The sequence below is a fragment of the Anomalospiza imberbis genome, chromosome 1 (assembly GCF_031753505.1).
Source record: "Anomalospiza imberbis isolate Cuckoo-Finch-1a 21T00152 chromosome 1, ASM3175350v1, whole genome shotgun sequence".
NCBI lineage: Eukaryota > Metazoa > Chordata > Aves > Passeriformes > Viduidae > Anomalospiza > Anomalospiza imberbis.
Window position 1 is genome coordinate 27,177,892 of NC_089681.1, and position 22,330 is coordinate 27,200,221.

At 38.4% G+C, this 22,330-nt stretch overlaps 2 long non-coding RNA genes across 2 annotated transcripts in view; one reads left to right on the forward strand and one right to left on the reverse strand.

Moving 5' to 3' along the window:
- LOC137471356 (uncharacterized) overlaps window positions 1-9,135 on the reverse strand; it is a 31,637-nt gene extending 22,502 nt beyond the window's left edge. The window contains exon 1 of the long non-coding RNA XR_010997541.1: window positions 8,983-9,135. This is a non-coding gene — a long non-coding RNA (uncharacterized lncRNA). The remainder of the gene's footprint in view (window positions 1-8,982) is intronic.
- LOC137471361 (uncharacterized) lies at window positions 97-20,897 on the forward strand. The gene is made up of 3 exons (XR_010997543.1): window positions 97-5,364; window positions 6,116-6,310; window positions 20,274-20,897. It is a non-coding gene; the product is annotated as an uncharacterized lncRNA (long non-coding RNA).
- The last annotated feature ends 1,433 nt before the right edge of the window (window positions 20,898-22,330 follow it).

A 22,330-nucleotide genomic window follows, 5' to 3' on the forward strand; every position in this document is an offset into this window, starting at 1 on the left:
AGCAGGCAAGGGCATGATTTAGCATGGATGCCTTATCTCAACCAAAACCTATTCTATTTCATCTTGAAACATAACAAATTTTAAAATTGTTGTTATGTTTCAACATGAAAAATTAGTGTCAGTTCTTAATTATATTTTTACTTGCTTCTGGTATTTTGGTTTGGTTGGTTTAGTTTTTTTTTTCTTTCCTAGGATTTAATTTCATCACTAGTACAGGACTACGCAACCTGTGTGAGGTCTCCACTTCTCCAAGATTCAGCTGTTGCCTCTGGGACAGAGAGAGGAAATATAAAGTGCTATATCAGGGAGTTTCAGACCACCACTATTCACATAGGTACATATAATGATACTACACAAGAAACATCAGAGTGGTTCAGCTGGCAAAAACAACTAACAGTCTCAAGGCTTTTACTATGGGCTGCCTGCAGAAGAACCCAAGTCAAAAACCAAATTATGCCAATAGGACTTCAGCAAGAATTACAGCAGGTATTAGGGGATCTTCTTGACCTTCTTTTCTTAGCAGAGGCCCAGTTTAGGCCTCTGGGTCTTCTCTGTGAGAGAATCCTGGGTTTTCTCTGTGAGGCAGGGGTAGGACCACTACAGGTCAAAGTGCCTTGCCTCCAGTACCGTCTGCAACTTCCTGTGCTACACAAGAGTGGAAATTAGCCTGTACATTTTGGTAGCATAACCAGGAGGTTAGGATAGCACAGTGTAAAATTAAAATGAATTTCTGGTTATTTGGCTCAGCTACACTTACTCCTTATGTGAAGCTGCTAAAAGCCAAGTAGAAATGTGGAAATCATGACCCTGATACATTTTGTTTGCCTGACTGTAAGGACACCCTGGAATTTTTTAAAGATGTGTGACACTCTGCATGTTTCAGGTAATTTGTACTGCAGGATCTCTAAGGAAATAGCAGTAACCAACTTAATGAGTGCTAACATATTCTGCCTCAAGAAAGGCAGCTGCTTCAGAGATGTTGGCAGGAGAGTTTGTTCCCCTGTTGCAGCGTCCCACTGTTTGTTTCTGCTCTGCCTTTATATTTAAGGGCTCATGCCACAGGTTTTCAATGGAGCTGAAATTAACTTCAAGCTCTACCCTATCTGATACCACATTATGTGGACTGTTATAAAAGATAAAGCATGGGAAGGATCCCGTCCCACTGGCCTATAAATAAAATATCTGTGTGTTAGGGCAGGATAGGCCTTTTGGCCTCAGTATGATAAAGTTGTAGAGATTAGCCCCAGAAGACTGCATTATCACAGATGTGCAGTAACACAGAAATAACTCATCAGAAGGAACAAGCGAGCCATAGTGTTGCAAAAAAAAGAGTAAAATTTCCATATTAAGATGTTAAATATGCTGTATATCTCTGTAGCCCACACTAGATGCAGCATGTGGATGCATGTAAACATAACATTGTGAAGTTCAAAGTACGTCATTCCTTCTAACAGAACTATTAAATTCAGTATTTTAAATACCACTATAATTTTACATTCTTCTGGCATTTTCAGAAACACTCCTTTTTTTACCTTATTCTCCCACTGATATTAAAAGCTTGCAAGTTTAGAACAATTTCAATGTATTTTCCCCTGAGATTTCACCCAAGCAAGGGTGGAATTTTGTTATTTTGCACTGAACTCTCATGTAGAGTGGAGGACAGGGACACATCTCCATTTACATATTATACATAACATGTGATTTTTAACCATCCTTTTCATAACCTCTAGTCCTCTACACCAGGGTCTGCAACTGAAAACTACCTATCATACGAGCTACAACAATGCAGCTACAGGTATTGATGATCCTCAGTAATTACACAACATTCCATAAGGCACATATTCAAAACTACTGAGCTGGAGTTTTTACAAAACGGATCTCCTCAGGGCAGAAATTAAGTTAAAGAATATCAGCTTTTTTACCAACCAAGAACCTTTTTTAGCAAATGGAATACTTTCTGTAATGGTAAAAAGTACGAGGAAATTGTTGTTGAATTGGCTTTAATTAAATATCATTCAAATGCTTGCCAAATTAACTGACCTGACCTTGACTGAAAGAAGGAATAAACCACATAATACATGACCCAGTGCTCAGTGCTATTGATCCAGCAGAATGGATAATATACAGCTGTCTAATGCAGCACACCCTGTGCCCAGAGTTATGAACTCATTCACATAGTATAGTTTATTTGGTTATAGAAAAAGCTCTTAGAATTAACAAATGGCTTCTTATTTCTTTTTCCTCTCTTCAGTACTACCAGCACTGCCCTTTGTGCACAGATAAGTGCTACTTGACTTGAAATGTAAAGAAATACCATCTCACAGCTGTCTCTACCCAGGCAATTTGCCAATAAGTGAAGCCTGCCAAAGCAAAGGTTTTGGCATAAGGCAGAAGTAACTTGTTGCAGTGGCTTGAGAAGCATGTAGAAGCCTCACTGAACACCAGTATGTTCAGTGCTTCCACTACCAGGAAGGAGTTCATTGTAGTCCACACTGCAGCTCATGAGCTGTTATGCAATGTAGAGTAAAAACATTGAGTGGCCAACTTCAGAGAATTTGTAATGGGTTTAAACTGCACAGCAATTACAGAACCTAGGACCTTGAAGGAATGTATGTAAAGTATACCTTCCCCTCTAGTTACTAGGATTTAATCATTAAACCTGAATTCCATTAACATGATGGGTCCCATCCCTTTCACTGTGCCTTTAAATTGCTCACAAAATTTCTTAACTACCAGTAGAAATTTTGATATTGTAACAAAGACCTGGCCGCAAACACTACAGGGTAAAATAATGTCTCTTTCATGTTGGTAATTAATTAGATTTTTAAAATGCACATTTTAAAAGAAGTAATACCGAATCAGATTTTAATGATGATGACATTAGTAACAAAAGTTGCATGCAATTTATGCAACCAAACCTTTGCAATAAGCTGCAACCAAACCTCTGCATCTCACTGCCCTTTTAACAATAAAGGGCAATGTCAATTTGATATTGACATTGGAACACCAACATTTCCCACAGAAATTACATTTTCTTAATATTTTTGTTTATAAATACTATGGCATATGGTTAAGAGGATATCCTCCCTCCAAATAATGGACTGTCTAAATATTTGTCTGTCTCCAAAAGAAACACAATATCTATTAGCATAAAAGATTCACTTCCACTAAATACAATATCTTTTCAAGCTTTGTAATGTTAAATCTTTTCCCAAAATATTGCAGTTGTCCACAATGCTGTATACACCACTATTTCTCTCACTAGTAAAATACTGAACTTATCTCACATGGCTCTTTTGACTGTAGATTTTCAGCATAAGGAGGCTTTTTTTTAAACACACAGTTGAGTATTTTGTAGTCTATATGGTGTTATGTAGAGTATTATTTCAAATAATGGTAATGCTTTCATCTGTTAGGCTAGTGGCTTCATCAATGCAGTTGCAAAACTGAAAATGTCTTCTCCCAACAATATTCCATAAAATGCTCTATTTCTGGTACTTAAGATAGTTTTCAGCTGTGGAACACTTTAAAAGATTTGGAAACTGTGGCTTAAAGCATAACATTAAAAGTTCTGTCATGCCCTGTGATGAATTGTTACAGTCTTTAATATAATGTTATGCCTCATGTTAGGCACTAAAAATTAGACATTTCTTGTTCAGCTGCAAGTGTCACTGATCCCAGTGTATGTGTTCTGAACAACAGTTCTGTAGTACCATGGATGTAGATTATTTAATGTCTGTAAGAGCATCAAACTATCTTGCTGTGCCAAGAAAGCAAATCCTAAATACTTAAAAATTAACATTAGGTAAAAACTGGACCATATGTTCATCTTACTTGCATTCATTATTAAGAGAAAAAACACTTATTAATTTTATTATTCATCTGATAAGAAAGTCAGACATATCATTAAAAGTGAGAGGGGCGTCACAAACAAGACTGCTCCTTTTTTGCTCTTGTACCAAAGCTGAGCTCCACAAACAATTGGAAGCTCCCCACCAGCAGTGAGCACATGAGCTTGTTAACAGCCACCCCTGTGAGGGAAGGGGCAGGGCAGCATGTCTGGTGAGCTGATGGATGTGAGCTGTTTTTCACTGTGAGTTCCAGATGCCCTTTGGACATAACAAGGCCCCTGCCTGTGTTTACCATGTAGTCACAAAGTGTAGGTTGAAGGGAATGTTTCCAGCAGGGACGTGACTCTGCAAGGAGAGCTAGGCTCATAGGTCTTCTATTCCTTGTGTATTGGTTACCCCCTCACCTTCTTTAACCTGCTTTGTTGGTCCTGAGTGTAACTTTTCTGAGGCTGACAGTTCACAGAGCTAGGCTGTGTGTTATGCCTACTGTGATACAGCCTCACTCATTATTTGGGTTGCTGCTACTTCAGCAGCAATAGCAGCAGCAACCTGGTAGTGGATGTGTAGCATTAACTGACACAGGATACAGTCTGCACCACGTACACTGAGAAAAATGCAGCACCAACCAGGTCTTTAATTCTGTTGAAGGAAGGGGTGTGTGCTATACACTGATATTCTCTGATATTCTGGACTGTAATCACTCATTAGCATTCAGGTCTGAGAACAGCTGAATGAAAGACATGTTTCTTCTTTTAACTCTTTTTACTGCTAACGTGCAGAAATTAAGGTTCTCATGTACGTATTTTTTGTGGCAGAAGAGATAAGAACCAGCAGATAAAGTTCAAAACGTCAGTAAACGACGTTCAACCTGTCCTCCATTTGAGTAAGGAACTTATCGAGAACAGGGAGGGTGAAGAGCACAGCTGGCTTTCCAGATAATCCTCATAACCTTATAGGACCTTTCAAAATATATTACAAACATATTAAGATTATTTCTTTCTCATGTTTACTTCATTTTTTATTGTGACACAGAGGGGACAGTATCACTGACTGACATGCCCTTCTATTTAAGACTACTACAAAAATCAGGAGCTTAGAAAGGTCCAGCCACCACTGGCCTCTGTGTATCAGGAGTTCTCCCCATAGCAAGCCAGTCATAATGGTGTGTCCATATCTTTCTGACTGCAGAGACTGCTCCATTTCCTGTGACAATAATCTCCTGGAACAAAGCAGGAAAAAACAAACCTTAAAGATGTGTTGCTATCCTATCCCTTATCTTTCTCCCTTTGGTTGACTTACTCTCTCCAGAGAGCAAGGAGATTGCAACTGTGTTCCTCAGTAAAGGAGAAGGAGAGTCCTTGCTCCCATTAACTATGTTGGTTATTACCCAGACAGTCTGGCCTCAGTCACAGAACCTCACAAATACAATTTCAGACATGAGGAGATGAATCTTCTGTTGATATCACAATGTGAAATATTCCAAAGCAACATTGCAGAACGTGCATATGTGCAGGTATGTCTTAGTGGCACCAATGTCGTATATTACAGTCAAACCAAAATCAGCATCAACATTTGTCTTTGTCAGAATCAGGTAAGACTAGAATGCTGAGTAGGTGTTAGAATAACATTTTTTAAAATTTATTATTTAATGGTTGACTTATCTTTTTGAAGTTATGGGGGACAGCTATTTTTGTAAAGATTGTATTGACATTCTGGCTGTATTTGAGACAAAGATTACTAGTTGAAAAGGTAAATCTTTGCTTCACTTAGCAACTGTATTTCAAGTCCACTAGCAGCGTGCTTATTAAAGGTGAGTGCACTGCTCTATTTCCACATTGTAATAGTGCATATTATGCCAGCAACTAAAAGATGAGAAGAACACCAGGGAATTTTACAACATGAAATTGTTCATATCTTAATAATTTTGTAGGGAGTTACACTAAAATTTGAGTTCCTCTCTTGAAATTGTCAACATGCTCCCTGTCTGCCTTTTGCATATACTACCAAGCTGTATAGAATTTAAAAAGAGAATCAACAGTCTAGGCAAGGCTGGGGGAAAAAAATCTGTCACAGGCTTTTCCTTTTGGTGATTTTTGGATCCTTTTTTTCCAGTCAAGATGACATTTCAATTTTAAAAAACACTTTGTTTGAAATCACGAAGGTATGAAACAGTCATCTTGCAAGGAACAAAAATAGCTTAGCACAAACCACCAACAGAGAAAGAGGAGTTTCTGTTATAAAATTTTCTCTTTTATATTATTTAGATGTTGACCTCTTGTGTGATCTTGGACTTCTTACTGAACTAGATTCTCAGAAACTTATGCTGACTTGCTACTGGAAACTGCTAACACCTGCTACACCTTCAACCCAATATTTGACTTACATGGCAATTAATTCTGCCTTTACATCATCTAGGTTGTTAATGAAATTTCAGTATTTCAACTCTAGTGAAAATTGTGGTAAGTTTTGGGCTTGCCAGTACAAGAGAGAAATGGATAAACTGCAAACAGCACAGATACACTAAAATTAGGTGACTCACATAAATGCATAAAGGAAGAAATTAGGAGACCTGGACTTGTTAAATATGGAGAAGTCTAAGGGGAGATCTGGTTGTCCTTAATGACTAGTGGGAAGTTACCCAAAAGAAAGAAAGAAACAGACTCCTCAGAGGTGCTTAGGGAAAGAAGGAGACATGACAAATACAGGCTGCAGAAAGAGAAATTGTGGCAAAAAAAAAGAAAAAAAAATCTTTGAGTGCTGTGGAGCAACAATAGGAATAGGCTTGTGGAGAGGCTGTGGAAATTGCACTCTTGGAAATTTCCAAGTCATGACTGGTCATGTCCCTGAACAACACAGTCTGTGTTCAGATTAGTTCTGATTTGAGCAGGAGGTTGGCTTAGATCTGTGATTCTAATAGATATATGGGTGAAACACTTGCTTTTTACACTGTCAGCTTCCTACAAAACCTTCATGAGACTTTCAGTATCCTTCAAATCTTGTTTATAATGATAAGACATTAGAGCAGTATATGGATGAGTGCCTTTCTTTACTCCAGCCTAGCCCAAAAAGCTTTCAAAATAGGGTCTACACAGCTGCAAGTTGTCTTCCAGCAGATAGCAGCTAAATTGCTCATGCTGTATCGCTGTCAAAAAAATCCCAAAAACGGAAGTGTAATGCTATGTCAAGTAGAAATCTGATCCAGCCCCCGAACAAGAAAAGAAGCCAAAACAGTGGTGGTTTTTTGAGTAGTAGCTGTGCAAAATATGATTCAGGTAGTGAATGCTTTAACCGCTAGTTTACATAATACAATTTGTACAACTTTGCTGTCGCTGAGGAAGCAAATCTCAGCCTTACCTTAAGCACACACACTTACAAATTTGCACGTATTGCTTACATACATTTATACATGCCTATATACCTGCATATATGTACATACATGTGTCTGTTCATACATGAGGTACACATGTAGAAATACATGCAATGAAATACAGTCTGAGAGTAGATTCTTGTGATGTTAAGCTTTGCAGAATATCTGAACATGGCAAGCTGAATTCCTTCTTTTTTGCACCAAATAATTCCCTTTCACCACATTCCTGGAAAATCACCTTTTCTTAAATTTTAGAGTCTCATAAATACACATAATAGTCTTCTGGCAGTAAAAATTAACCTTAGAAGGAATTGTCTACTGATAGCACAAGCCAAATGTGGGAATTTCTGTTGATAGTAGAACATGTAGACCTCTAGCCTGTGAATAATGTCCTGCATGTGAGTGAGTTTAATTACATCACTCTCCCTATGAAAAATGTGCAATTTGGCCATATGGTGAACTCATTTCAGTTTCCCATCACTGACTGTGCTTTGGGCATTTTTGCATCCTAAACAGTATGAATCCTAAGCCTCATTAATTTTGTTATTAACCCTGCTGCTTTTATGGATTTAAAACCCCTCAGTGGGTGTGAAAAGACAGTTTTTGAGGAGGCTGTGCAACTCTCCCCCATTTTAGAGCTAGAAGTGTGTCTGATCCAGAAGGAAGCCTGCTGCCTTTCTTTTGACATGGTCTGTGGAGCATGATAGGCATTCAAAATTCTTAAAAATTAAAATTATTTTTAGGAGTCTATTGGTCTCTGGTATCTTGCCTGATCTTTTCCTGGGAGTAGAGAATGGGATCTCTAGGAAAAACATTTCTACCAAGGTCTTCCAAGTAATGTCTGATTGGTCACATTTTTCCTTGCACTTACATTTTGAACCACAGGATTTTTTAAATTTTACTTGCAGGTCTTCGGTTTGCTTACAGCACATTTGCTGCATATTCACAACCTCTTGTCAACATTAAAAAAAAAATCAAATTGTGATTATTGTTTTCTAGTAGCAGCCTGCAATGAAGTGCAGAATAACAAGCTACAGCATATATAGCACCCAGGCCCCCAGTACACATTTAGATTATGCTGCTTTCAAGCTAATGCTCTGAAATATGAATGTGCTCTCATAACACAATCTTTTTGCTGGAATGGCATGAGGTCCAAGAAACAAAACTCACCCCTGAACTGCAGGCACACAAAAATGTCACACAGGATCCTGAACCACCTCAGTCCACCCAGTACAGGTGCACAGCCTGCAACTCATTGCTGAGAAAACCTTTCTCCTGCTTTCTGCCAATATTTTGCATGCCAGACAGCAGAGTCTGTTTCCAGTTTAACAGAGGAACTAATACTACACTCAGCCAGTATTCAGTGGGGAAAAAGCCCTCTCTTTCAGCTCAGTCCAAGAACACATGACCTTTTGTGGTCTGTGCAAAATGAGTTTCTATTTTGATTTATCCATAGTCACTGGGCTGTTCCCCTGCTTGGTGGAACACCACTGTGCAGGATGGTAATGCTTTCTTTTAATATACTGGTATCTGTACCTCAAAATGCATCTGTCAGCAGCTGTGGTGGACTCTCCCCTAGTTTCACAAACCCTATGAGTCTCATGAGTTTTCTGCAGAAGGCTAAGCAAAGATGAAGTGGAGCAGAAAGGGAGAAGCTATCAAACTTTAAGGAAGAGTAGGTGTGATCTCTGTGATGTTTAGCAGAAACTTCCATGAGGTTTGCACAAAGCTGATAGTGCTCCCACAGCAAGAACTCATCACTACCGTACGGCTGATGACTTCAGCACAGGACAGCTGCAGTGCAGGAAATTAAAGGAAGAGTTTCCTCTCATCTGGATCCAAGAATATGTGATTATTGCTTGCTTGTGCACTGGAAAAAAAAAAAAAAAAGAAAAAAGAAAAAGGAAGATACTAAACACTTGTATATTAGTGAAATTCTACAGTACTACAGAATCAGGAAGAAAATTAAAATTTTCAGCTGAGTAACACACACTATTTATCATCAGCAACAATGAAGTAGATGGTGAATTTCCAGATGGTTATAAAGTATGTGCCATAAACTCATTACCTAGAGTAGATGGCAGGTGCTGTTTACATTTTCAACAAGACAGCTTTTGAGATCAGGAAGAGCCCAGAAGGAACTGCAAGCTATCAGATTTGTCCCAGCATGGGATGGGGAAGGTACCTGGGTGTTTGGATGAGCTTTCAGTAGTAGCAGTTCAAGGGTACATAGTATTTGCTCAAGCTAAGAATTCTCTAAAGCTAATCAGCTGAAGCCTTCAGGAAATAGTCTTCAGTGAAACAGCTTGCTGTGAGTTCATCAGAAAACACAGATCTGGCTGCTGGCAAGGTGTTGCTGTGACTGGATCCTGTTTTCTGGATCCTTCTACTGTAACCAGTACACCAAATGGTACAGTTCAGAGTATCATTAAGAAAGAAACATAAAAGGCTTTTCTTTGTTGCTTACTAAATTCCAGTAGTGAAGTTAAGATGAAGTTTGTTCACAGGAATTCCACAAAAATGAAACTAATTATTACTGAATAGAGTCAAATTATCGGATGGAACAAATACAGACTGGAGCAACAATGAAAGAAATCACTTTCCTGGGAAATATTCTCTGTTGTGGTCATACTATCATGAGCAAGATTGTGCTATAATACTGACAAGCAAAGAGAAGTTTTAATGAAGCTGTAATAGTAAATTCTGTTACTGTCAGATCACTGAAGATGCCTATGAAATTATTGTTTTATAGCCATGAAACTGTTAATCACTGAGTGATGAAATACTTGAGACAGTTTCAGTTGAATAGGAGTTGTTTCTGAGCCTCTTTTCAGGCTTCAGTGTTCTTAGGGTTCAATGAGCTATGCCCATTAATTGCACTTTCATTTTAATGCAGCCCAACCCATTAAAACACTGGCATTGCATCTATTCAGTCAGCAAGTCCTGGCTCCTTGCAAACAGAGCGTATCACACGTAGGACTTCAATGCCATAGTTAACTCTCCATCTGCACAGCTGTAAGTAGGTAGTGTACAAATGTCTTCTAGAGACCACTAACCTGTTCTACAGGTATGTATGTGTATGTTTCTCTTCCTGGGCTGTCAGTGACTCTTGCCCCACCATAGCTAAGTCAGCAAGAACATCTCAGTGATATAGAATTATCCTCAAATATTTACCAGGGTAGATGAAAATCAGCTTTGATATAACTTGTTTTGATTGGAGACTTTATCTTGCAGTGATGTAATATTATCTCCTAGTATTTTTAGCCTGGTTTCCTAGAAAGCATCTATAGCTACTAGAACAGGGCTAGAATTCTTTTTGCATTAGAAACATGTAGGGTTCATGCAAACAGGATTGTTATCACTACAAGACTTTGAGGCACCTCCCAGTGACTTGGATGAGCCTTCCAACACATAGCCAGAGGAAATGAAGCTTTTTTTCTTGTTGGTTCTTTGTACTCAGGGCCTTCATCCTAATCTTCAAAGGCCTTCATTAATTCAATCTCAGCTTCATAAAGAACACATCTCCCCTGTCTCTGTAAGGTTTATTTGTAACAGTTCTATTCTCTAGGAATGCCAAACCCACTGACCTTAAGCATATAACATGTGAAAGCAGAAAACAAAATTTTCTCGGCTACCTCCTCACATCTCTTCAGCAGAGGGAAATGGAAATGCCTACAGACCTGTCCACTCTGAGACTAAAATATCAACTTCATTTTTTGCAGCTGTTTACATATGTAGCCACAAGAAAAATAAGAGTGATAAATACATACAGGAACTGTTTGAGGGGAGGTAGGGAATAGATAGTGTTGGCAGAGAAAGGAGGACTGGAGGAAAAGGGCCACAGCTGCTGCAAAAAGCAAGCATTAGTCCCAAATATGCTTCTGAGTGCTCCCTTGGCCAATATGAAAACCCAGCATGAGGAATGAACCTGAACTCCAGGGCTTCTTGCAGTTGTGAGATTTACTCAAAGTGCTGGCAGAGAGAATGAAGACTGTCGTATAAGTAAGAATAAAATGACAACTTTTTCTGAGGTTGTATGAAAAATGGCTGTTTTATAGAACACTTTTTTTCTGTTGGGAGTTGAGTCGTTATTTCTTATGCCTCCAAGCTCTTTCTACCATTTTAAATAGCTAAAAATAAAGCCTAATAATCCAAAGTCGAAACCTATAGGTATCAAATTCAGACACTGCACAAACTGAGAAACCAGGTAAGTATTTGCATGTGGAGTTTTGATGTTATAGATATTTGTATGTCTCTCCTCACCCTGTGTTTATACTTACTGTAAAATTCAAGATTCTTCAATTTGTAGAAAATTAAATGCAATTAAATGAAGTGCAAAGTTAATGTTTAAAAAAAACTGAGTTAAAGAGTGAAACGAGATATACTGGACACCTACACTTCATTTGCATTATGCATGAGTTACTATCACAGCATCTCTGCCATAAGAGTACTATATGCACAGCTAATAAACCCAAATTACTTGTACAGTGTAAGTTTTTTACAGCTTTTCTAGAGGCATGGTAGCACGGATGATGCTGTAAATTTTTCTATTTTCTTTTCCTTCTGTCTTCTTACAGCTTTAGTATTTTTGATTTGTGTCTGCCTGTACAGCAATCACTTTTGTCTGGTAGGTGTGCTAGTACATCTCTTCTGGCATCAGGTAACATGCTAATGCCACCATATTATCCATTTGAAATGTGAAACCAAGGGAAGACTGGTGAAAAAGATCCTACTTACAGGGGAACAAGTACACTAAAAGCTTGTTAGCTAAAATAAGACCTTATGATAAGAAAAACCAGCAAAGTCACACAAATAGGTTGGTTTACGACCGAGGAAGACTCATTCCCTTCCCACAGTGCTGCACATATCTCATGACAATGCTGAGTGGCATCCTGGCCTGTATCAGGAATGGTGTGGCCAGCAGGAGCAGGGAGGTCATTCTTCCCCTGTACTTGGCACTGGTGAGGCCACACCTTGAGTGCTGTGTCCAGTTCTGGTCCCTCGGTGTGGGAAGGACATTGAGACGCTTGAACGTGTCCAGAGGAGGGCAATGAGGCTGGTGAGGGGCTTGGAACACAAGTCCTGTGAGGAATGACTGTGGGAGCTGGGGTGTTTAGCCTGGAGAAAAGGAGATTCAGGGGTGACCTTATCACTCTCTGCAACTTCCTGAAAGGTGGCTGTAGTTAGGTGTGGGGGTGGTCTCTTTTTCCAGGCAGCAACTGATGGAAAAAGAGAACAGTCTCAAGCTGCACCAAGGGAAATATAGATTGGATGTTAGGAAAATATTTTTTTATGGAAAAAGTGATAAAGTTCTGGAATGGTCTGCCCAGGGAAGTGGTGGAGTCACTATCCCTGGATGTGTTTAAAAAAAGATTGGATGTGGCACTCAATGCCATGGTTTAGTTGAGGTGTCAGGACATGGGTTGGACTTGATGATCTTGAAGGTCTCTTCCAACCTTGTGATTCTGTGATTCTGCGATTCTGTGATATCCAAGGCACACTCACCTGCTGCTTTTTGCTTCTTGAATGACATCCTTACTCCTCTGTCACCTCTGCACTCTAGGGGCTCTGCTTTAAAGTGCAGCAGGTGAGTAAAGTTCCTTTTCCCAAGGGGATCAACAACCAGTTCAGGTACGATCCAGCCTCATCTGAAAGGGATGAGTTACAGAAGCAGAGGCCACAGTAAGGACCTCTTCCCACAGGGGATATCAGCAAAGCCCACACTGCACTAGGAAAGGTTCGCATTGCTCCCCAGCCACAGTGTGGGTAGCAAGTCCCTCCTTTTCCCTGATCCTGCAGGTGATGTGTTCTTGCTTTTCAAACAAGGTTTCCAAGAGATATTGAACTAATATCTGGCTCTCCAGCTGAGATAATTGAAATGTGTCTTTTCACACCTCCCCCTCCCCTAAGAAAAATCTGAGTGCAGACTGACTGTTCTCTTTGTATTTCCATCAATTTTTTGTACATTTTTGAGCAGCCTTTCTGAAAAACACATTTCCAAGCACTTGCTTTCCTTGTTACAAGTCATGCTAGGCTTTCTTCTTTACGTAGGGTAGGCTGCTTTTTTTTCTTTTCTTCTTCAGTCTGATAAGGAGACAGCAGCTTTGCTTTAACCCTCAAATCAAGACATTTTAATTTCATTTCTAAACACAGGGAAGAGCAAAGTAACTTATACAGAAACTGAGCTGGTTTTGGATTAAATTTGGTGCTTTCATCAGAAAAATTGACAAGTAAGGCTTTGAACAAAGGCTAGACCATTGCTCGATGATATACCCAGAATGTTTTTCAGGCAAGAGCTGCATAATGCAATGTTTTAGAAAATCAATACCTATACTTTATACAGTTCTAAAAGTATCCTGTTTACTTTTTCAGCGATAACACAATTTTGTCTGGAAAATAAACCTGATACCAAGCATTAAAGTTTAATAGATAAGCCAACCCAGATTTTCCCCCTGCTTTGTCCTTTGCTGTTCTTCAAGTAGTTAAAAGGCATCAGACTGTATTGCTTCAAATGCACCTATTTTGTTTTCTCTGACAAAGAAAGTAAAGCATTTCATCTGCGATCTAAATCTAAAAGCTGCAGTGAATGTATTTAAGATAGAACAAAAAAGAAATTATATGTATAAAATAGATTGGGTGAAACCTTAACCCCACTGAATCCTGTGGCAAAATCCCCACTGACTTCATAGAGCCAAGATTTTAACTTTCAATCACAGTATGAACTCAGCTGATGCTGCACAATTTTTAGAGGAGGAAAAAAAGATTAAAAACTCAATATTCAAGATAGAGTCAAGTGTAGATTCAGTTGAACTCTGAGCTGACATCAAGCACATGGTTTATTCAGCAGAGGAAAATTATAGATGTGAAAGAATTTTAAGTGTGGTGTGAAGAACAGTAAAATGTAGCCTTTTTTTAAATCAAAATGCCAGTCTTTAATTTGGTGCACAAAAAAAATTTCTCTATCATTTTCACAGGCTATAATTGTTTAAGGGTGACCTTCTAGTCTGGTCAGCTGTAATCTTCTGAAAGACCTACTATGCCATAAGGATAGCAACAATGGGAATGGGAGAAAAATGACAGAATAGGGCAATAACAGTGTGCATGTGCAGGCAAAAAGCAGCAAGGAAGACCAGAGCTCATTTTGGACAATCTTAGAGAATCCCAATGTGTTTTCTTCCATAATGCTACAATTCTTAATGTTACAATTTTTAATATGACAGAAATAACAGAAAAATAGGTGTCTTACATGCCTTCTACAACAACAGATTATAGAAGAAAGTAAATTATTTTGATGAAAAGTGGCTTGGGCATAATATGGAGCTTAGAGAATAGAGAAGGATGCAAATCCTTGAGAGCAGCAAATACTTTACAGTTCTAGCTGGTATAAATGACAAAGGTCTATTGGCCTCAGTATAGTGGTCTGCAATCTTGAATAAGTATTTAGTTGTCTTCTGAAGGAGATCTGATGGCATCTGGAACAGCAGCCCCTTCTCCTCTGGAGAACATTGACTCTTTTGAGCATTCTGGTAATGAAAAGGAGAAAGCTGTCTAGATATTGATAAACATTATGTAGAAGATTACTTTCTTAAAATAAAAATGGCTTCCCACCAAAAAGAAGTTTTGTGCAGAAATGAAGCTTTTGTTAAGGTATTTTTTATTTACACCCTTAATTTCATGGCACAATTTCTACTACTTATACCAATCCAAGAGAACACTGAGATTTAAAATAATACATTTAAAAATTATTCTGTGAGCGAAGACGACGGCTTTTCTGTAGATATATCACAAAAAGTAGTGAAAGTTTGTATATTTGGCACTGAGTAGAATAGAAATAATACTGTGGTTTCAGTTTCCAGTAAGTGCAACATCACAGGCCAGTGAGGGCATGTTCACTGAGGCCTGATCCTCGTGACTTAATAATACACCTATTAACTGCAAGCACATAACAACTTTCACGGCAATCACAGTTAAAATCAAACCTGTGCCTCCCTGCTGGGTGTACAAGAGCCTGAGGCAAACTGGATCATCAGCCTGGTTTTTGAAATGTTCTTAGAGGAGCTGTCAGAGTCAGCAGCGGTGGGGAGCAGAGGAGCCTGAATGTCAAACAAGGTCTTGGAGCAGGAAGGAAGATGCTGGCTGGATTCCAGCACAAAGGGATAAAGGAGAACCATGCCCACAGCACTTACCTGAGAGCAAGGGACTGGGGGCAGGGAGTGGGAATTAGATGGATTTGTACATAACACAGGAGCAAGAAACAGCAAAGAGATTTCTTCAGAGTGTTGGAATTAACCTTCAGGTTTAATGTTCCTGGGTTTTGAAATCACTCTGAACTTGATGTGTTTAAGGAAATAGCTGTCCTAAGAAAATATAATTTTGCCATAAGGAATAGAGTTTTCTTAATCTTTTCTGTAAAATTGACAGCACTATTTTAAAGCACTTATTAAATACCAGTAAGCACCAGTGAAAATCTATACAGGGTATAGATGGGTATCTATGTGTATGAATGCTTGTGGTGTTGGGCACTTAGCATATGCCAACAGAAAAACTAGGTTGAGGGGAGGTTCAGATCTAATTCTGTGAGGGTGGTGAGCATTTCATAGCGTGTTTCCAAGACTGACTTTTGAAGTAATTTCCAGAAGTCAACCCTTTTGTTCCTTTCTATTTTTCTTAAATGAAAAGGGCTACCCCTCTCTTTCAACACTCTAATTATCATTAGCCTCAGAAATCACTTTGCAATTCATGAAAGTCTGAATTCTTCATGTTGACTAAGCAAACCCTTAATAAAAACAAACACTTATTGCAAACTCATTCCATGGTAATTAATAGCCTAATTATATCTGTTTAATATCTGACATGCATCTGTAACAGGCAAGGTTCTGTTCTCACTGTTGTCTTCCTGTTGCTCAAACTTGCACATTAGAAACTCAACAGTCAGCATGTGTCTATAGTAAATTAAAAGCAATCTGCAGTAACTATTTTACAGCCTTCTGTCTGAAGCACCCAAAAGCAATAGATACGGTCTTTCTTTAGCTTTTGGACAGATAGAAGGCTCACTATGTTTCTCAGACCATTTGCATTTCTGAAGATCAAAACGATAAAACAGAAGAGGAGGAGTATCTTCCTGCCAGAACACAGCTTAGAGAATTTGCCTGCAGCAGCAGCAAAATATTCAGTAGGTGTTTTCATGAATGGTCATGAAAAGAGAGGGACAATTATCCTACAGTTTTCCCTGAGTAACTGAATAATCATCCAGGGATGCCATGTCTCAGTAATCCTGCAGTGCATGAGTCAGCATCAGTGTGTGGGAGAGTTGTTTTCTTTTTTACAGCTCACAGTGGAATTAGAATATTTGGAAATTTGTAACATTTTCAGATTTACAAATGTAAACTCCTGTCGGATTCTTTTTAAGTTTTCCATCACTACTGATGGACCCTTTTGCAGTAGTTGGAGGCTTAAAAGGATATACATACTGTAAATATGAACATGGCATTATAACTTCTGCTGTGTATTGGGAATGGAAAGCGGAAATATAATTTACTGCATCGGCTCTGTACTGGAGGGCAGAAAAAATTAATTTGAAGACTGCAATGCAGTCTACTTAGCTTTTACAGCTTTCCTCAAATGTATGGTGTAAACACAGTCCCTGAAAGCACTCTCAGATTAAAGAGTAAAGTAGCATGGATGTAACTGACCAACTCCTTGTTTTCTGGTTTTCTTGTTTCCTGTTTTCTGGTGCTCTGAGCATGCACAGTCATGAATCATTGTGCCTAAAGGACCCAATAGGGTGTTTTACCCACAGCAATACTGTCCTAAGTTTGCATGTGAAGAAAACAGACCATAAAATAGCTCTCTGAATTATCCTCCATATATCAGCTAATCTGTGGCAGATCTGGACATTAAATGTTGACCTTCCAGATCCTCATCCTCTGCTTATAAACCATGGCAGTTCCATCTAACCTGTCCTTTGGTGCATAGTATCTGCCAACTGCTCACCTGTACCAGAGGAGCTTCAGGAAATGCTCCAGGAACTGTGGCAGAGCAATACATTTGCTGTATGATTTTTTATCCTGATGACTAGTTACAGTTGCAGGAGGATATGCGTCTTCAGCTCCTTAAGTTTGCATCCTCAGCCATATTACATTGGTGTGTAATGGCATTGCTGCATTAAGGCATTCTGTCCATCACTGAATTATGCATGCAGTCAGCAGCTATTCTGATAGATATACACAGATATGGGCTGAATTACAATGGAAAGATGCCTCTGTATATATAGTTAGGGATGACTTTATTACTTCTATGCACACTGGAAAAGGAAGGACTTTCAGAAGGAAACTGATTTTTTTTCTGGAAAATGGAATTATATAAAATCAGAATGAGTGTGAAAAGTCATGAGAAATTATCTAGAAAGCTATTCCACTCTCTGTTTATCACTTCACCTCTGGTCTGTCTTTTATAGGACTCCAACATGTGAACCACTTGAGACTTACAAATAGTATATCCTCACATTAAGCAGATTAGCTTACACTCTTCGCAGCTCTTTAAAAATTTATTTTAATGCATCTCGCAAAACTTTCTTCTCCATAAAAGCAGTATTTTGGATTTTGAAGACATGTCCATCCACATGTTTGTGTCAGATCAAGAATTCTATGAAGCAATAGCTGGCAAAGCTTGAGGTTTCATTAGTGTCAGAGCCAAATAAGAGTTATGCATATGTTTTCCTTACTAGGCCCATAGAACCTTTCCTGCATTCTGTGCTGTTTGCCTCTGTCATGATTTGAAATATGCCAAAGGAATACAGCATACTCAGGCCAAGTATTAAATGAAAACCATATACTATACCAGTGTCACTGAGAATGACAGCTTGGAAAGAAACTAAATATGTTAATTTCTAAATCTGTTTATGCTGTTCAGGCAGCAGCATGGCAGTGCATTTCCTGGATGGTTTAAGTTTTTGACTATAATTTTGGAAAATTGGATTCTGGTGAAAATGAAAAATGTCCTATGGGAATAATATTCTTAACAGCAATAGTAAGGTTTCTATAGGCAATTCTAAGCTTTGATCTTTAAACCTTCCCCCTAATGTTCTCCTTGCCACCTTTGGTTTTTCAAAGCAGCAATGAAATTCTAAGATAATATTGAAAATGAGTGAAAGGCAGATTTCTTACTGATAAGTGAATGTAGTAAATATTACGATATTTCAAAGTTTCACCATTAGTTGATCAGAACTGAAAGAAATGCAGCCTATCAAAAACATCCCATGGGCACAAACTGAGACTTCTACAAGCTGTATTCTCTCTTTGGGCTACAATAATCTGACTGAGGCTAGACATGAGTCAACTGCTCAGCATATCAGCAGCATATCAGCTGCTGAACTAGGTCAGATCATTAGGTACTGATCCCAGGAGTTTCACTGAAAATAATGTTGTTTACTAGTATTTCTTAAAGCTCAGTGTTCTGTGTGTGGAATATCATGTTTAATGATACTCAGGATTCATAACATTTTTACTCACGTGGGTGATCCTTTCTCTTTTCTTTAGCAGTTGAGGAATCCGGAAGTTACATAACGCTAAACCCTATTGCAATATAAATCATAACATATAATGGGCTTCTATAAATCATTTAAACTATCAGCTATTACATGTAGTTGCTGTCATGTAGTCTAGAGCTTCTACAACACAGCTCAGTATCTTTTCGCTGGGTTTGTTCCTCATTCTGGAACACTTAACTTCTCCTGCTTTGAGCCTGACAAAAAAATATGATCCATTTCATATTTTGGGTTTCAGTCTGCCATGCATGCTTGCAATTCTACCTCCCTGTTTGCCCATGTATCATACATGTTGTCATCCAGACAAAGATATAAATGGTCATCTGGGTATAGACAAATGTCTTTCTGGCACAACCACTGAATTCAAGTTTGTGGACTAGATTTAATATTTCTTTCTCCCTCCTTCTGCTGAGATTTGTTTGGAGCAGGAGTGGTAAGAGCAGTGCAGGCCAGTCGGAGAACAACATGCAAAGTACCAAATTCTCCTTTAACAGAACAGTTAATAAACCTTTCACTTTTCCTTTAAATGATCTGTTCATTCACATCCCGGATCACGTTTATTACAAGCTTGGTTTGGTTTTTTTTTCGTTTTCCTTTATTAATTTTAGTCTGTGAAAGTAGAGAGTACCACTCAGGTCCATGTGTTATACCAGGTGCCACAGAGGACAGACCATTTCTCACACAATAGCAACATATTTTTCAGGCCTTTATTTTCAATTCTGTTGTTTCATTTCTGTAACAACAAGACTATATTGTGATGAGGAATGCCACAGGGGTATATCAAGAAAACTTTTATTAAATCATAGTGATGTATGGGCGCAAAACAAAATTCTGCCAGAAGGTAAATCCTATTTTTGAAGCCTACAGTAAATTATTAGACTTGCAGTACACATGAGCTAGGGAAAATTTACCAAACCATGTTAAAATATCTTGCAGAACAACTGATTGCAAAACATTACTTCTACTTTCAGGAAGAAATTTTAATAGTTGACTTTTAACTGAATAATGGGTTTGATTTTAAAATACATCACATTCATTAGTTAGCAGTAAGGGGGCCTCATGAACCCTAGAGCCTGGCTCGTAACAATAAGTAAAAAAAAAAACAATAAGATTTCTGTGTACTATTCTTCTAATTGCCATGGGCTCCTCCTGTTTCTAGATAGCCATTATTTATTGAGTTGAGAGGTAAATCATTATGAAGGCACAAAACCACACTTGACATGGGGTGTTTTTAATAAGATTTTAATTATGTTTTTCTCTCTCTTTCTCTTTGTATCTGCCCGAAAATACAGGTAATTCAGGCAATTTTCAGCCTATGCACTTTCATTCCTCTTCTTCATTACCTAGCTTTTCTAGATTAACAGAGAGACTCTTCTAACTTTGTAACTAAAAAAAAAAAAAAAAACCAAAACCAAAACACTTTTACACTTTTGCATAAGAATAGTATCTTATTTTATTATTTTAATTCTGGGATTCATTTTCCCTTTTCTGCTGTGTTTTTTTATAATAGCACCCTGCAAGTGAGAAAAATGAGAGACTAAAGAAGATGCAACAACTTCTATAAAACATTGAAGTATTGAAGCTACAGATTCCCTCCAACTGAAACCACAGTGGATATGTATTCATGGTGACTAATTCTGTACCACTGCAGAAATGGGTTCTTCCTGAAATCTGAAATCTATGACTTAGTGAAGGTCTAATTTTTTTTTTGTTTTTTTTTTCTTTAAGAATCTTCCATTTGTGAAGATGGCTAATGATCTCCTCTGGGACTATTCCTTCTTAAGCTTACTCAAAGTAGAAGGACGGAATCTGATGCCTCTGGTATTAATGAATCAACTTCCCTCATAAATAAATAAGTTGGAAGAATCCAAGTATTCATTCAGCCTTAAATAAAAGTTTTTGCAACAATAGCAGTTACCCCTTGAGTTTTATAACACTTTATGCTTCTCCAGCAGGGTGGGAATTACATTCTTAAAAGAAGATCAGGACTGTTCTAGAAAGAAAGATTAAGCACATGGACAACCCTTCATATTTACAGTAGTTTCCACTTTTCCTTAGACTACAAAATTAAATTATTAACACTTTCATTTGCAGTCTAATCAATGAAATGATACAACCAGTACCAATATGTTATTAAGAGGCAAAATTTTAGTTACAGGATACCACAAAAAGACAAAAAAAGTAGTATGTATACAGACTGAGTAAAAAAATCTCATAGTGTAGCCAAGCAGGCAAATTTTACTCTGGGTTGCATTCACACAGGAGCTGACAAAGATGTGGGAGGTAATTATTCCTTCTACTGATCCCAGTAAGATGAAAAACATTTTTCTCCCTTCCGTTGCTATAAAATGTTATTATAAATAAGATGATGATAAGTAATTCTTCAGTGCCAATGGGATAAGAACAAACATAAATTAGCTTAAATTATACCAAAATTATCTCACTGGGTATAAGAGAAAACTTCTTTTTGGCTGTTGAAGCGCTGAAATTGTGCTCCTATGGAAGTTATGAAGTATCCTTCACCAGAGGTTTTTAGGATGGGTTAGACAAAAAGCTCTCAGAATGATCTTAGTGTAGGCCATTGACCAACTTAGTTCCAAAGGACTAGAGCACATGGCTTTCCAAGGTTCTGTATTTCTGCTCTTCTATGAATCTGAATGAGTTTACCACCAGCTGGATCTCTTCTTGTTGCACTTACCATTTGTATAAATTTCTTTCTTGCTGTACAAACTTCATATTTGTAATACTGCGAGTGTATAGGAATTCAGAGACCTTCCTGTTATTTGAGTAATCTTCTCACTGTTGCATTTATGGGGACAAATTTTCAGAGTCCCTCCCTAATTTCATGCACCAGGTCTGAAAAGTTAAAGCCAAAGTAAGCAGCAGCCTAGAGCCCTAATGTCCAGTGCCACTTCTGACTCTTCCCTGTCTCCCAGCTGTGCTCCTATTGAAAAAACCAGCATCTTTCTGCTGCCAGATATCCCATCTCTTTCTTTGGCAGCAGAATCAAAAAAAAAAAAAAAAAGCTGTGCTATTTTCAGAATTTCTCTTGTATTACAATCATGACAGAGTATGAAACTGCTAGTTAAACTCCTCAAGTCATGTGGCAAAGGTTCTTAGATTTCTTTAGATGTTACGGGGCTACAGTGGCTCCTCCTGGTACCGTTTGCCATGGTCAGAGGGGTGCCTGCAGGGCCTCCTCCCAGGCTGCCTCACACAGCAAGGGAGGGAGAGCCCCACACATCTGCCCTTTTTCACAACATGTGCCTTACTGCGGAGGTGCAGGCGTTGACAGCTCAGAGCAATCTGTGGTAGTTCCAGGGAGAGGTGACACCAGTGATGCTCTGCCTTGCACACAATCCCTGGCATGTCACTGCAATGCTGAGTATAAAAAAAGCTTAAGGACTCAGGACCCCCTGTCTGAAAAGCATAAAAGAAATTAACTGGAACTTTGGCTTTAGCTAGTTAAGCATTCAAAATGCAACACGTTTCTTTGCCTGATTTTAGAGTTGTCCAAGTCCACAGTCACTTATGTTCTCATTAGCAAAATCTCTAAAGTTTTACTTT